Below are 15,491 nucleotides of genomic sequence, written 5' to 3'. Positions count from 1 at the left end.
GGGTTTGTTTGAGTTATCGCATGAGGTAAATGATGGTACAGATGGTGGTTGAAAATGGTATGTGAAAGTTTAGGTGAAGTTGACATTAAGTGTGACTTAATTATTTTACCCTAAAGGAGAAATATAGATTTGAAATTAGTGTTATCGGTCTTGGGTGTGACTTATATCTATTATGAGACGCTTAAATGGAAAGATAAGAAACCATGGTTCAAAGTCTTGGAGACTACAATGTGCTTGCTAAGGAGAACGTGATACGTAATGACGGTGTGAAAGTAAGGTAAATGGTTTGTGTGGTTATGATATTTGTTAATATTAATAGTGTTGGCTTTGATGGAGTACTGTGAGAAGTATGCAGGGTTAGGCAAATCCAGCATGTGTAAAATTGTAATGGAGATCAGACTAGTTGATTTTGGGTGGGAAAAAATTAAATAAAATTAAATAAATAAATAAATTGAGGGATGTAATAAGATGAATGAAAATATTGATATGGGAATTATGGAGAAAGTATCTAGTGTTATTCGACCTTGATTCCGTATATTCTTAAGTTGACCACCTACTTCGTTTCGGACATGATTTGGAGTATGATTCATTGCATATGCCCACATTTTTTTACATCTATGGGTGAATTCCTAGTGGTGGATCGGATGTACCGATCCTCTTATGTCATCATGATAAGGTCTATGATGGTTTGTGTAATAGGTGTATGTGATCGTTAATCTAGGTTCACTTCAGATTGTAGTGGGTATGGATTCAGAACGTTATCCTTGTTATGTAAGAAAAGATTTGTTGTGATGATTGTGTTATGTTCCAGTGGGTTTCAGTTTAGATTGGGTTCATTGGTTGGTTTATGGCGTGATATGTAAATCTTCTGAAGTTTTATTCAAAACTTCAGTACTTGGTAGTTGATATTTAATGAAATGTGCTAAAGATGAATTGATCACTTGGAGAGATGAACACGACTTTGAAAATCATACCTAATGTTTTTGGTCGTATTAGTTATTCTTCCTTCTCCTACTTTATGTTCGAGGACGAACATGATTTTTAGTGGTGGATAATGTAATGATCCTCTTAGTCATTTTAGAAATTTCAACCATTATTTTTATATTGACCTTTTTAGTAGATTTTATATTTAATTTATATGACTTATAAGAATGACTGACATGATTTTTAGATTTAATAAAAGATTATTTTGTTGCTAATAGTAATGGAAAAAAGAAAAGAAAAGAAAAAGGAAATTAATTCAATGAATAAATAAAATAATATAAAAAGAAAAGGGGCAAAGTGCCCTAACTTTTTAAAAGCCTGTGACGGCTCAAACGAAGAAAAAAAACAGAAAGAATACGCAGAAAAAAAAGAAAGGGAGAAAAGAAAAGAAAAAAAAAGAGAGGAGAAAAATCAATATTTTTATCTCAAGGCGTCAAGGTAATTATTTTCATCCTTTTGATTATGTTTTTAATGTAATTAGGAGTAGATTTCTAAGTTAAAACGTGTATAATTTACACTAATACGTGAAACTAGTTTTTGATTTCGTGTACATGTGCACATGTTATTTACATATAATTATGGACTAGAGGGTATTAAATGAATTATTATTGTTGGTGGATGAAACAATACATGTATAAAAGATAAGTTTTATGATGATTAATACTTTTAATTCGTTAAGAGTTAGGTAGGAAATTGAAGTGGGTTACTGTAGGTTTGTAAAGAAAAAAAGGATTTGTGAGTTTGTTTTGAAAGTTAATGGTAATGGGTGGGTACTAAATCTATAGGAATTTAATGTGTGACATATAGATTCTGAAAATTTGTTGGGGTTTAATTTTCTTTAAATCTTCTTATAATTATTATGAAATTTGTCAAAGTGATAGTGTCATAACTAGTTATAGATATGTAATTGGGTTTTTTTTTTAGAAATTATTGATGGTGTTCCCTTTGAAAGTATGTCAAGATTTCCTATGGAATTTTGATATACCGTCAATAGCCATTTTGGGATAATAATTGGACAATTATATTATATGGAAACTATTAGGGTTGTAGTGTTTGGAGAAATTATGACTTAACTCTTGACTTGAAATTTAAGAAATAGGAGATTTGACTTATTAGTTAGAATCAAGATTGAGAAACTTTATTATAAATTTGGATAAATTGTTGGGTCAAAGTTAAACAAATAGTAATATGAGTGTTGTAAGATTTGAACTCTTATTGTGGTTATTGATTTGAATAGATTGTATTGATTTGAAAGTACAACATAGGAGGAAGGCTAAAATCCCGAAGTGATTGTTCGATAAATTGAGGCAAGTGGATTTCTAAACTCTTGTTAAGTGTATGAAATGCGTGTATGTCCTTGTGGTATATGTTGGGAGTAACGGGATTGGTGATGGGTTGACTTGTCCACATTGATTAATTCTAATGATGAAAAAGAAGGGATAATAAAAGGCAATGTGATCAATTGTTTATCTGTGATGTGTTGAGAAAGGGTTGAAGGCTTGTTGAATCATTGTTGATGTGACTTCATGTTTGTGTGGTTGTGAAGTGTGCGATGTTATGAAAGTGGTCATCTCCTCATTATTTGTGTGAACTTGTCATCTGCATTATTATGACGCATTGGTTGTCACAAGTGTTATGTGCATTGAAAAAGAATGAGTACTTAAGAGGATGTACCATTTCGAGAGACGTATTGCGCGCCACGATGGATACTATATTTCGAGGGACGTATCGCGCGCTGCGATGGTTACTATATCGAGGGTCGTGTCGTGCGCCGCGACAGATACATGGACAGATATGTCCCCCGTGGATCCCGGACTGAGAGACAGCGGGTGTGTATCACTAGGTCAGACATGCATCATTATACTTTACATTGCATTCCATTGCATTGCACATACTTACCATTAGTGAACTTGATATCGTATTTTGCTGATCTTTTGATTGCCTTTCTGCGGAACTTGTGATTGATCATTATTGAGCTTGTTATTGCGGATATATAATTTGTTGAAGTATTATTGTTGAGGATATGTAATTTGTTAAAGTGTTGTTGTTGAGGATATGTAATTTGTCTAAGTGTTGTTGTTGAGCTACGTGCTATGTAAACTGTGAGCTGTTAGGTTGGGTTGATTTTAATGCAGGTTGTAGTTGTGGAGGTTCGGTTGGGGGTGGTAGGAGTACCCGTATTTCATCCCCTTAGCCTGTGTTTAGAGGTTTACTTGCTGAGTACCGTGTGGTTTGTTACTCACCCCTTGCTTTTAAAATTTTTTTTTGTAGGTTATGAGCCTGGAGTTTTGTTGTACTTGTTATTCTATTCTTTTCCCAGGCTTCTTGGAGATTTGTGAGGTAGCTATTTCAATCGCAGCAGACTTTCTTCTCCTTAATTATGATCTTGTTCTATTCTAGAAACAAGTTCATTTGAGACTTGAGTTTTTTTCTTTTGAATCAATTGTAATACTTTAGAGGCTTGTACACGTGACTACCAGGTTTTGGGGGTTTTATTAAGTTACTTATATTTTATTTCCGCACTTTATTGTAATGGTTGAGTTTTAGGCTGACTTGTCTTGGTGGGATAAGACGAGTGCCATCACGCCCAATTTTGGGTCGTGACAACCCATTACAAGGATGGGAAAAACATAAAACAAAAGTAAAACTTGAACTAATAGATTAAAATAGTATAATAACACAAAAACCATTAAAATATAACTTTGATGATTTACAAGAATTTAAAATACATATAAATGAATTACTGGAAAAAAATTATATACAAGAAAGTAATAGTAAACATACAAGCCCACCATTTATAGTGATAAAACACAGTGAACAAAAAAGAGGCAAAAGTAGAATGGTTATAGACTACAGAAATTTAAATGCCAAAACTAAAAAATATAACTATCCAATACCTAATAAAATACTTAAAATAAGACAAATAAAAGGATACAACTATTTTAGCAAATTTGACTGTAAATCGGTATTTTATCATCTAAAGTAGAAGAAGAATCTAAACAATTAACAGCATTCACAGTACCGCAAGGATTCTATGAATGGAATGTATTACCATTTGGATATAAAAATGCACCAGGTAGATATCAACATTTTATGGATAACTGTTTTATCCAGCTAGAAAATTGTGTTATATATATAGATGATATATTATTATATTCCAAAACACAAGATGAACATATAAGATTATTAGAAAAATTTATAAATATAATCAAACACTAAGGTATAAGTTTAAGTAAAAGTAAAGCAGAAATTATGAAACCACAGATAGAATTTCTAGGAATACAAATAGATAAAAATGGAATAAAAATGCAAACTCACATAGTACAAAAAATAATTACTATTCATGAAAATATAGATACAAAAAAGAAATTACAATCATTCTTAGGATTAGTAAATCAAGTAAGGGAATATATACCAAAATTAGCAGAACATTTAAAACCATTATACAAAAAACTCAAAAAAGATGTTGAATATCATTTTGACAACAAAGATAAAGAACACATAAAAAATATTAAAAAATTATGCAAAAAATTACCAAAATTATATTTTCCTGATGAAAGTAGAACATTCAAATATATAATTGAAACAGATTCAAGTGACCACAGTTATGGAGGAGTACTAAAATATAAATATGACAAAGAAAAGGTAGAACACCATTGCAGGTATTGCTCAGGATCATATACTGAGGCATAAGCAAAATGGAAAATAAATAGAAAGGAATTATTTGCATTATATAAATGTTTATTAGCATTTGAACCATATATAGTTTACAATAAATTTATTGTAAGAACAGCTAACACACAGGTAAAATGGTGGATAACAAAAAAGTTAGATGATTCAGTTACAATGAAAGAAATAAGGAGATTAGTATTGAATATATTAAATTTTACATTTACAATTGAAATTATAAAAACTGATGAAAATCTTGTTGTAGACTACCTATCAAGAAAAAGGAACTCAAACTGAACCAGATACAATAGAAGAAGTACTCAAAGCCATTACTACACTTTCTACGAAGGTGGATAGTATGGGAAAATAGTTACAAAATCTAAAAGCTAATAGTCAGCAGCATGACTATAAATATGCGGAGCTACGCCAACATGCAGAGTTACGTCGATCGGAAGACGCAAAAATTCCAGAACTAGAAGGAGATGTTGGGAAATTCCTTAAAACCCATAACATTAACATTGCTAATGTTGCAGGTACAAGTACAACAGCTATGGAAAAAACTACATCAAAAAATATAAACTTAAACAGCTTATTTATGAAACCATTTATTCCAAAGGCACAGATAGTAGATACCCCAGCACCAAAAATATCTACATATGCAGCCAGCCTACACAAAGAAAAGAAAATATAACCATATATCCCAAACTTACATTGAAAACCTATACAAAATTCAGACTTTTTTAAATCTCAAACCCAAACCTACCACAACTACAGAAAAAACCCAAGATTATTTAACCCAAAAATTACAAGGCTATAACAAGATAATTGCACAACCTAAAACCAACCCAAACTTAGTTAAAACCTGTTACAGTTATGGATTACTTAATACTGTATATACATATGATGGTACAGAGATAAGTGGAATTCCGGAGATCCACAAAGCCTTTTTAACATACAAAAGAATTACAAAAGGAAATTTATTTTTTATAAAATTTTATACGGCACCAGCTGAGATACTTTATGATGAGATAAAACCAATAATCCAGATAGTGAAAATTGGATTAACGTGAGAAATGATAATACCGGAAGACATAGGGCAACAGCCAGAGATACCAAAAGTTGAGATATCCAGTTTTTATGCAAATAAAAGAATAATTGGGTTATCAACTATCATACAAGAATTAGCAAACAACTATCTACAAGGAAATGCTATATGGAGCTATTATTCAAGAGATCATTTAATGGTATATGCCAATTCACGAGAGATAAGACAAACAGATATGGAGGAGGTCCAGAAATGGATTTTATCCTTATTAAAACCAGAAGCTACTCCAACAACTAGAGCGATAAAACAAGGATTCATCTCCGAAGAACTAATGACAAGATATTGCAAGCTAATTGGTCACAAATATTCAGACCATATATGTTCCAAGTGCAACCAAGGTGATGACATAATTCCAGACGTACAACTGGAGTAAGCTGAGAAGAAGAAGATAAGGCAAAATAGGCATAAAAATATATGTACAAAATTAGTCATAGTCATTGTCGGCCATTTGGCCAAAGTTTATTTTTTCTTCTTGTAAAAAGTCGTAAAGTAAATAGTGTCAGTAGGTCCTCATCATAAATAGTAAGAGTCAAGTTACTGTGTAAATAGTAAGGGTCAAGTAACTATGTAAATAGTAAAGGCCAATCGTCTTTTAGTAAAGATGAAAGGTCATTATGTATGTGTATAAATACAGAGTTTCCCCTCATAAATAAAATCATCAATCTTCCAATCAAACTTCCACCATCCTCTTCTCTCTACAATATTTCCTCTTTCCCGCTTCCACTTGGTAAGTCTTCTGATGCCTATTCTTTACTTCAATTGTGGTAAATTGTGAGTAAGTGATGATATTGTATTTGAGAATACTTTGTACTAAGAATGATAGGGCTGGAATGATGTTAAATTAAACTGTATTGAATACTGTTTGTGAGATGTTGATTTAGATGTAAATTATATATGGATGCTGACAACTTAACAATGTGACTATTCGTTATATGATTATGTAAATGTTCTAACATGACTTATGTGAATTGCACTAAAAAAATTATACTAATACATTTCTTATTTATCTATGATGATGATGATTATGCAAGGGATAGACCCTATGACCTACATTAGGCTATGATGATTAATAAAGACATAAAAGACATTTAAAAGGGGACTCTAGCATAGCACCGAGTAAACTAGATTGAGGAGTGTTCTTTCCCACATATGAAATGTCACATACGTTTTAAACACCTAAATGTAATTGGCGTCGTCGTTCTTTTTAAGGAATAATACTAGCCTCTCAGTCTCATTTCATTACATTTGAATGTTAGAAATGCAGAAAAATTTAAAACTTTAATTACAACTACTTTGAGGTTTACATAGACCTCTACATACAGAAAATATCTAATCGTATTTAGAATACATAGACCCTTCGTATAGGAAGGTAACACAACCTTCTACTTTTATTGAACATACACATATAAAAGATACAAAAATAGTTGTCTAATCTCATACCATCTAAACAATTATCACCATATGGGCATTAGCCCTAACATTAATCCAACAAGACCACATATAGGTCATACAAAATTATAGTATTCAATTGAAGAGGAATGAAATGAAAAGTCTCTAAGCTTATAACAGGTCCTTAAGCTAGATAGTGACATTGCCCTCACAAGTTGAGGACCTACCCTACATGGATTAAATGAATAATCAAAGCCTTCAACAATGTCACCTTCAAAACTATTTAATAACCAAAACGTAAAATATTTCAGAAAAGGAAAGTAAATGGGGTTAGTACTCCACATGTACTAAGTATGAGACATTATCCACATATACAATCAAAACATGCTAAAAAAGGGACTTTTAGTCAAAATGTTCGATTTTACACCTTTAGGAACCTAATGCAAATCCAAGAAAATCATATCAATCAACCAAACATGCTTACGAACTAAACAAGTAAAACATATTTCAACATACTTTGAACCATATTTACTACAACCCTATTTATAAAGGCATGATATCAAAAGAATGAATACGAGTCAATTAAATAATAATAAGCAAGACAACTACTGATCAGTCCTTATCATGTAAAGAAGTGCAATGACCATGCAAAACCCAAAAACCATACGCAATCAAGTAGCCTCAACAAGAAACCATAACCAATGTCCCAATTATATAACATAACATTTAGATTTACATTTCATCTTATGTTAACATTATAACCCAAGGCATGCTCATAAGTGAGCTAATGAACATATAGTATCAACAATTTTCCAAGGTCATCATACATATATCATATATCATCATAACATAAACATATATAAGTACCTCCTCGTAAGACTCCCCTCAAGGCTAACTAGTTCAATATTTAGGTAGAGTCCCAACCCCCTACCAAGACTAAGCTAGACCTCATAAGTTATCCAAGTTAGAAATCAAGTCCTTTAATGGGTTTTACCTTTTTGGAACATCTTTTATTAACCGAAAAAGACAACATGATCTAGTGTTGTATCCATTGTCTTAATACCATAGACCGAAAGAAGGTGGAATACTTCCCAAGGTAGTATCAAAATATGAAACATAGAAACTACGTGGATCCACTAGCTAGTATTCCTTTGGGGGCAACATATTTCAAGAACTAGAAGATATAGTTGGGACACTCTTTATGTGCCATGCATTATACTCTCCAATCTGAAGAGTAATGTATTGTTCCTACCTTCCCAATGTGGGAAGGGACACACTTCAATATAGGTCACTCGGTGCTAAGCTAGAGTCCTTTTTGAAATGTCTTTAAGTTTTTAATCATCAACAATACATTAGTGTAGGTCGTTGGGTCTACTACTTGTATAATCATGCTCATCAGTAGCTCAATAATAATTGTATAAGTATATGTCTTTTCATCACAATTCGTATTTGTGAGGTTAAAACATTAGCATTTCATAGCATATTAAGTCACATTGATAGTATTCACCATCCTTATATGACATACACCTTAATCAAATTTAAAACATAGTCAAGACAATTTAATTCAACATCATACAACCCTATCATCTTAGTATAAGTCATTCTCCAATGTAACATCCTGAATTAACCACAATTAATTAAATGAGTTAATATAAAAATGTGCAAAAAACTCACCCCCACACAGAAGAAATTCTACCGACGGGGCTTTTTTGAGTCACGGGCCTAACCCATCTCGTCTTGCACTCCATCGCTGAGTTCAGAGACTGTGTAGGAGAGGGACTTCCATGAATTTTCTAAGTGTGGGATGATGGTTTCATCAATGCCCCGTCGATCAATACACGGAATATAGCCTGCACCTCTGTACTTAGTCAATAATTTCGTTGAGCAGGTGAAGGGACCTTCTTAATCATCCTATGTGTAGGACGACAGTGCCATCGACTCCCCATTTGTCCACACACGGTCCATTGACTCCATTGTCGATGCACACTGCTTCAGGTAACATTGCCTAAACCTGCAGGACTCCTCCTCAAGGGCCCTTATTTGTCCTTAGGGAGTCGTACCAAAATGTTACGACCATGCAAAAACTTAAACAACTATTATCTTCCCTCCGACCAATTTTCGTACATTTTCGACTCCTAAAAGTTATTCAAATAGGCCAAGGCACGCTTACACCCTTTTGAACCAACTTCCCGGATATCATGGATGTTTTAGTTCTTAAACATTAAAAATGACCAATATTCAATAAAATGGACTTAAGAATAATACTTGGACCTTATTACACCAATTTTAGGCGTTAGGACACGACATTGATTTTGAAGGTGTTCCATTATCCTTATATGAACATTCATCCCCGAATGACATATAATTCTTTTGAAAGAAGGAATAGACTGAAGACTAGCATCCCAACCAATAAACATTATAAAATCAACATAAATAATGTCCCTTAAACAAGGCAATTTGAAAACTCATATTACTACACGTAAGGATCAAATCACTTCAGCATGAGGCATTTCCTTCTCACAACATATATGAGCTGAACATACATTACATGAGTCAACTAGCATAAAGTTAAACATAACAACATGCTACATATAATTTCATGAAGATTCACTATATCAAAATGCACAACATAACTCAAAACAAGCAAAAAGAAAAATTCAAGTCTAAAGCACCAATTCAACTGTAACTTTACTATGAAGTACTCAAAAATGCATATTTTGCAAAACTTCACCCAAAAATCAAGATACGTCAATTTCTAATCATTCTTATTTTATAAAAACAATGACTTACCTTAATTATAAAAATGATGAGGGTAACAAGGCTTCATGTCGGCATTGACCTCGCATGTTACACCCTCAACTAGATGATTCTTCCATAACACCTTTACGGAAACCACCTCTTTTTTCCTCAACTTCTTGCTTTCCTATAAATAATTTGAACCTGAACATCCTCATAATAGAGGTTATCCTTGACACTAAGACCTTCAATAGGAATAGAGCCACGGGGTCACCTAGACACTTCTTTAACATAGAAACATGAAAAAACGGATAAACCGAAGCCAATTCAATAGGAATTTTCAATGAATAGGCAACCTTACCAACCCTTTGAAAGATTTCATAGGGAGCCACATAACAAAGACTCAACTTCCCTTTCTTGCCATATGTAACAAATCTTTTTCATTAGTAAAATTTTTAAATACAACTTATCACCTTCTTCAAACTCCAAATCCCTTCTCTTATGATCGTTATAAGACTTTTGCTGACTATAGGGCGTTTGGTGCTGGTTCCTTATGATATAAGAATCATCCACTAGAGATGAATCGAATTTATGATGAACTATAGCATCCCCATTTGGAGATCTTTCAAACCTCACCTCCAACCTTGCTAACCTTTGTATTTCCCTTGCTAGGTTCTGCTTGGCTTTGCCAGGGTGGGATACACTACCCTTTGTCATACGACTTAGAGCATCCGCCAACAATATTAGCCTTGCCGGGGTGATAGAGGACACTCATATCAATATCTTTCAACAACTTTAACCACATTTTTTTATCAGAGATTCATCTACTTTTCGGTAAACACATATTGGAGACCCTTATGCTCTGTGAAAACATCAACTTGACCCCGATACAATTAATGCCTCCAAATTTTTAAGGCAAACACCACGGCCGCTTATTCAAGGTCATGAGTGGGATGGTTTCTCACATTTACCATAAGTTTCCTACAGGAATAGGCTATTACTTTCCCAAGTTGCATAAGCACACACCCCAAACCCACTCGGGATGCATCGCAATACATCACAATCCTTTTTGTACACTCCTGTAAAGTCAACATCAGAGTAAAAGTAAACCTATCTATCAACAATTGGTAGCTTTTCTCACATGCTTCCGACTACTCAAATTTCTTAGTCTTTTTGGTCAAAGTAGTCAAGAAGCAATGGACGCAAAATAATCACGAACCTCTTATAATAACCTTCTGAAGCCAAAAAACTCGTAATGTCAGTGACACTCAAAGGTCTAGGAAAATTTTTCACCTCCTCCATTTTCCTTGGGTCTACCTCAACTCCCTCACTACAGATGATGTGCCCAAGAAATGTCACTAACCTCAACCAAAAGTTACACTTAGTATATTTTGCATACAATTGATGATCCTTCATGGTTTGAAATACTACCCTAAAATTACCCATATCATCACCCTCATTATTTGAACCACTCGTCAGAGCATTTGTGAAACACTCTATTCATTATGTCCAAAAAATACATTAGAGCATTGGTCAGACAAAAAGCCATTACGAAGAACTCATAGTGCCCATAACAAGTTCCAAAGGCCGTCTATTGTATATTTTCATTTCTCACCCTAAGTTTGTGATACCCCAATCTCAAGTCAATTTTTTAAAAGTAACTCTCCCCTTGGAGTAGATCAAACAAGGTGCCAATGCGAGGGAGAGGGTACTTATTCATATTGATAACCTTGTTTAGTTTGACTTAATTAATAAACATTCTCAAGGATCCATCCTTCATCTTCACAAACAAAACGGGAGCACCCCACGAAGAAATACTAGGCCTTATAAAATCCTTATATAGTACATCCTTTAGTTGAGCCTTCAACTTTTTAAATTCGACCAGCGCCACCCAAAAAGGAGGAATTTATATGGAATTTGTATTAAGTAGAAGATCCATGCAAAAGTTAATTTTATGTTCGAAAGGAATATTGGGAAGGTCATTAGGAAAGACCTCCTAAAAACTCACTCACTTCAGGGATCTACTCAATGGGAGGAACTTCATAGTCTTTATTTTGGACTCTGACTATATGATATAGACAACCTTTGAGATCATTTTTCATTCTTTTATCCAAGAAATAATACTACCTCTAGGAATAGAATTTACCCCCCACTCAACAACAGGTTCATTTAGGAAGTTAAACCTCACCACTATTGTCCTACAATTAATGGATGCAAACCATGAATGCCACTAATCCATATCCAATATAAAATAAAAATCAAGCATATCGAGTTTTACTATATCAACCTTAGAAACTCTAATGGGCAACATTTTTGGAAAATTTTTATACACCCTTTTTGTAACAAACAACTCACCCACCAGAAAAGACACTATAAAAGGTTCATGCAAAATATAAGGTATAATTTCGAAAATTTTGGGTACTAGAGGGCTAAGAAATGATAAATTAGTGCCAGGATCATGTAAGACATATACATCAATAGAGAAAAATTTCAACATGTCGGTCACCATGTCAGAAGAAGTCTCTTGCTAACCCCTAGAGCTGGGAGAATAACAAGGGTTCTTCTTTGGAGCATAACTAGAACATCTTTCTCTAGCATGACAAATACCCTTGTCTGGACTCTTCAAGTTTGGAAAATCTTTCATGTTGTTACAACTCTTGCAACAAATAAAGAAGTGACACATCCCCTTAAGGCAATCACCATACTATTTTTTACCACACTTTCCAAAAGATGACTTCTCGTTTTGTAAATTAGTACATTTTCCCTTTTTCAATTTAGGGTTAGATACCCTATCACCACTAAATTTTGGGAATGTTGAAGTGGAATTGATTAGAAAATCGCTTCTTAAATCTAGGCTTGTCTCATATTTAAAGCCTATTCTTGAAAGAAACTAAATCATATGATCCTTCTATCTTAGCATATTTACTATTTCTCTTGGCCTTAGCCTCCTCAACCCTTCTTGCATCCACCATAAGATGGGAATTGTACATGTTGTCATGTAGAATGGTAGAATGGCACTCCACTAGGATTGGAGAGCAACGAAGGAGCATATGTGGATAACTTATTGAATTCCAAAGAGTATTCATGAACACTCTTTCATCATTTGAGAAGGTTGATGAACTCCACCACTTATTATTCCCCCTATGTCCCTATGGATGATCCAATCTACAAAAGCTGCCTTAATGATCTCCCAAGTCACCAGACCACCCCTCAATATAATTATTACTCCATTGGACATACAAAGATTGTGCCACGTCCTTGAGTTGATATGTGGCAAACTCGGCCTTGTCACATAAGGACAACCCAATAGCCAAACGTATTTTAGAGACTTCATCGATGAATTCTTGAGGGACTTCATAAACCATAGACCCGTTGAAACTAGGAGGGTTCATTCGAGTGAAGTCCCTTAGACGGAAAGCCATATTAATGAGTTGTTGATGAGGACGGGGCACCACCTCCTAGTTTGCCTGAGCCATCATAGATTGGACTTGGAGGGTTGCAACTTGAGCCAATTGAATCAGGGTCGCCATTAAATCTCCAACTATAAAGGTTGGAAGATTAACCGGATCTTATTCAACATTAGCATCTTCGAGTCTTCCAGCGTCATTCCTTCAAGTGTTCATTATTCCTATAAGCACAACATAATGATTAGATGCAAAAGCATACCATAAGTATACTCTAATGGCACGATATAAGATTTTCAAGAAAGAGAGCGATTTGTAAGCATCATATAGGTTCCTACTCATATGTGTGGCGCGCGTCATAATTATAAATATTGACCTACATAGATTTGGTAGAGAGAGACATAACTCGACGATATTCAACCTCATGCTTTGATACAAGGTTTGTGACATCCTGGTTTACCCCCTAAATGTAACCGGCATATTATTTCTTTTTAAGGACTAAGACTAGACTCTTCGTCTCATGTCATTACAATCATAGGTTTAAAAATGCGGAAAAATTTAAAAAAATTGTTACAACTACTTGGAGGTTTACATAGACTTCCACATACACATAATATAAAATCATATTGAGTATAAATAGACCCTTTTTTAGGATGGTTACATATTCTTCTACATATATTGCACATACACATATATAAGTTAGAAGAGTAGTGTCAAAAATTGTCTCATCTCATACCGTCTAAACGATTATCACAATATTAGCAAAGTCCTTACATCAATCCAACAAGACCACATATAGGTCATACAAAAGTATAGTACTAAATTGAAATGAAACGAAATGAAAGAGTTTTAAGCTCATAGAAAGTTGGTAATCTAGATAGTGGCATTGCCCTTTGAAGATTAGGACCTACCCTACATAGATGAAATGAAGAATCCTAGACTTTAACAATGTCGCCTTCCAATATCTTTAACGATCGGGACCTAAAATGTTTGGGAAAAGGGAAGAAAATGGGGTTAGTACTACACATATACTAACTATGAGACCTTATGAACATATACAAGAAAAACATGCTAATAGGGAATTTAAGTCAAAACATGAAATTTTACACCTTTAAGGACCTAATCAAAACTCATGCAAGTCATATCAATCAACAAAACATGCCTACTAACTCAATAAGTAATACGTATATCAACGTACTTGTAACCATGATTTACTACAACTCTATCTGTAACATCTCAAGAACACAACCTAGAAGTTAGGATACAATCCCGGATTGTAACCAGCGTACTCGACCTCTTAAAGGTCTTACACAAGACTTTTCATATCATTCATCGCATAAACACAATGAAAAGTAGTGCGGAATTAAAACTTGTCACAAAACATAACATAGTCTTTAAAAACTCTTTCATATAAAGAAATAAGAAATACTAAGTATCAATCTCATCATCTTACGACACAAGAATACTTGGGATACGGCCCATACTTCAAAATACAAATATAAAATACTTAGTCTATCAAAATACTTCAAATGGAAAACATAAAAGACATATATGCCCTCTAGTGAAATGAGGACGTACTTCAACTCTTCAACAATGCTACGGTCCAAGTCTTCCTTCCGAAAAGCACCTCACCTACAAAGAACTATATAGATAGATAAAAGCAAGGAGTTAGGACAACAACATGTACTAAGTATGACATTATGCATAAAAATTATGAAAATGGAATTTCATTGGAAATAAGCATATTTTCATTTAATAATCATATTATAATCATAAATATAAGATTTAAAAACATTAAAACATGTAATTTAAAATGCAACGAGAAGAAATTTTTTTAACCAATTTTACAAGAAGTCCAATTCTATGTTACAGTGAATTACTTCACTGTACAATGAAGTTACAAATCCTTCACTTAAGATGGAGTTTAGCATGGAATCTTCTAACTGAAAGCTATCCTATGGTTAACATTAGTCACACAAAGAGAGACCGCCCAAAAATGACCTCTAGATGTGCCTAAACAACTCTTAAGATTACTTATAATGAGTCACATACAAACTCACAAGTATCATAAACATCAACGTAAGATTCTTCTACCAAAGGTGACTCTTTATCTCAGCTAAGTGTGTTTTGAAGCGACAACCCATACAATACCTTACACACACACTTAAGAGATCCTATAGACTCCCTAGAACAGAATCATTCTA

At 33.7% G+C, this 15,491-nt stretch overlaps 1 pseudogene; it reads left to right on the top strand.

Annotated features, from left to right (window-relative positions):
• The first annotated feature begins 203 nt into the window (after nt 1-203).
• Nucleotides 204-6,484, top strand: LOC138339373 (uncharacterized; annotated as a pseudogene).
• The last annotated feature ends 9,007 nt before the right edge of the window (nt 6,485-15,491 follow it).

The sequence above is a fragment of the Solanum lycopersicum genome, chromosome 11, assembly GCF_036512215.1.
Source record: "Solanum lycopersicum chromosome 11, SLM_r2.1".
Classification (NCBI taxonomy): domain Eukaryota; kingdom Viridiplantae; phylum Streptophyta; class Magnoliopsida; order Solanales; family Solanaceae; genus Solanum; species Solanum lycopersicum.
The sequence above is the reverse complement of the archived record's forward strand: the minus strand, read 5'-3'. Positions and strand labels throughout refer to the sequence as shown.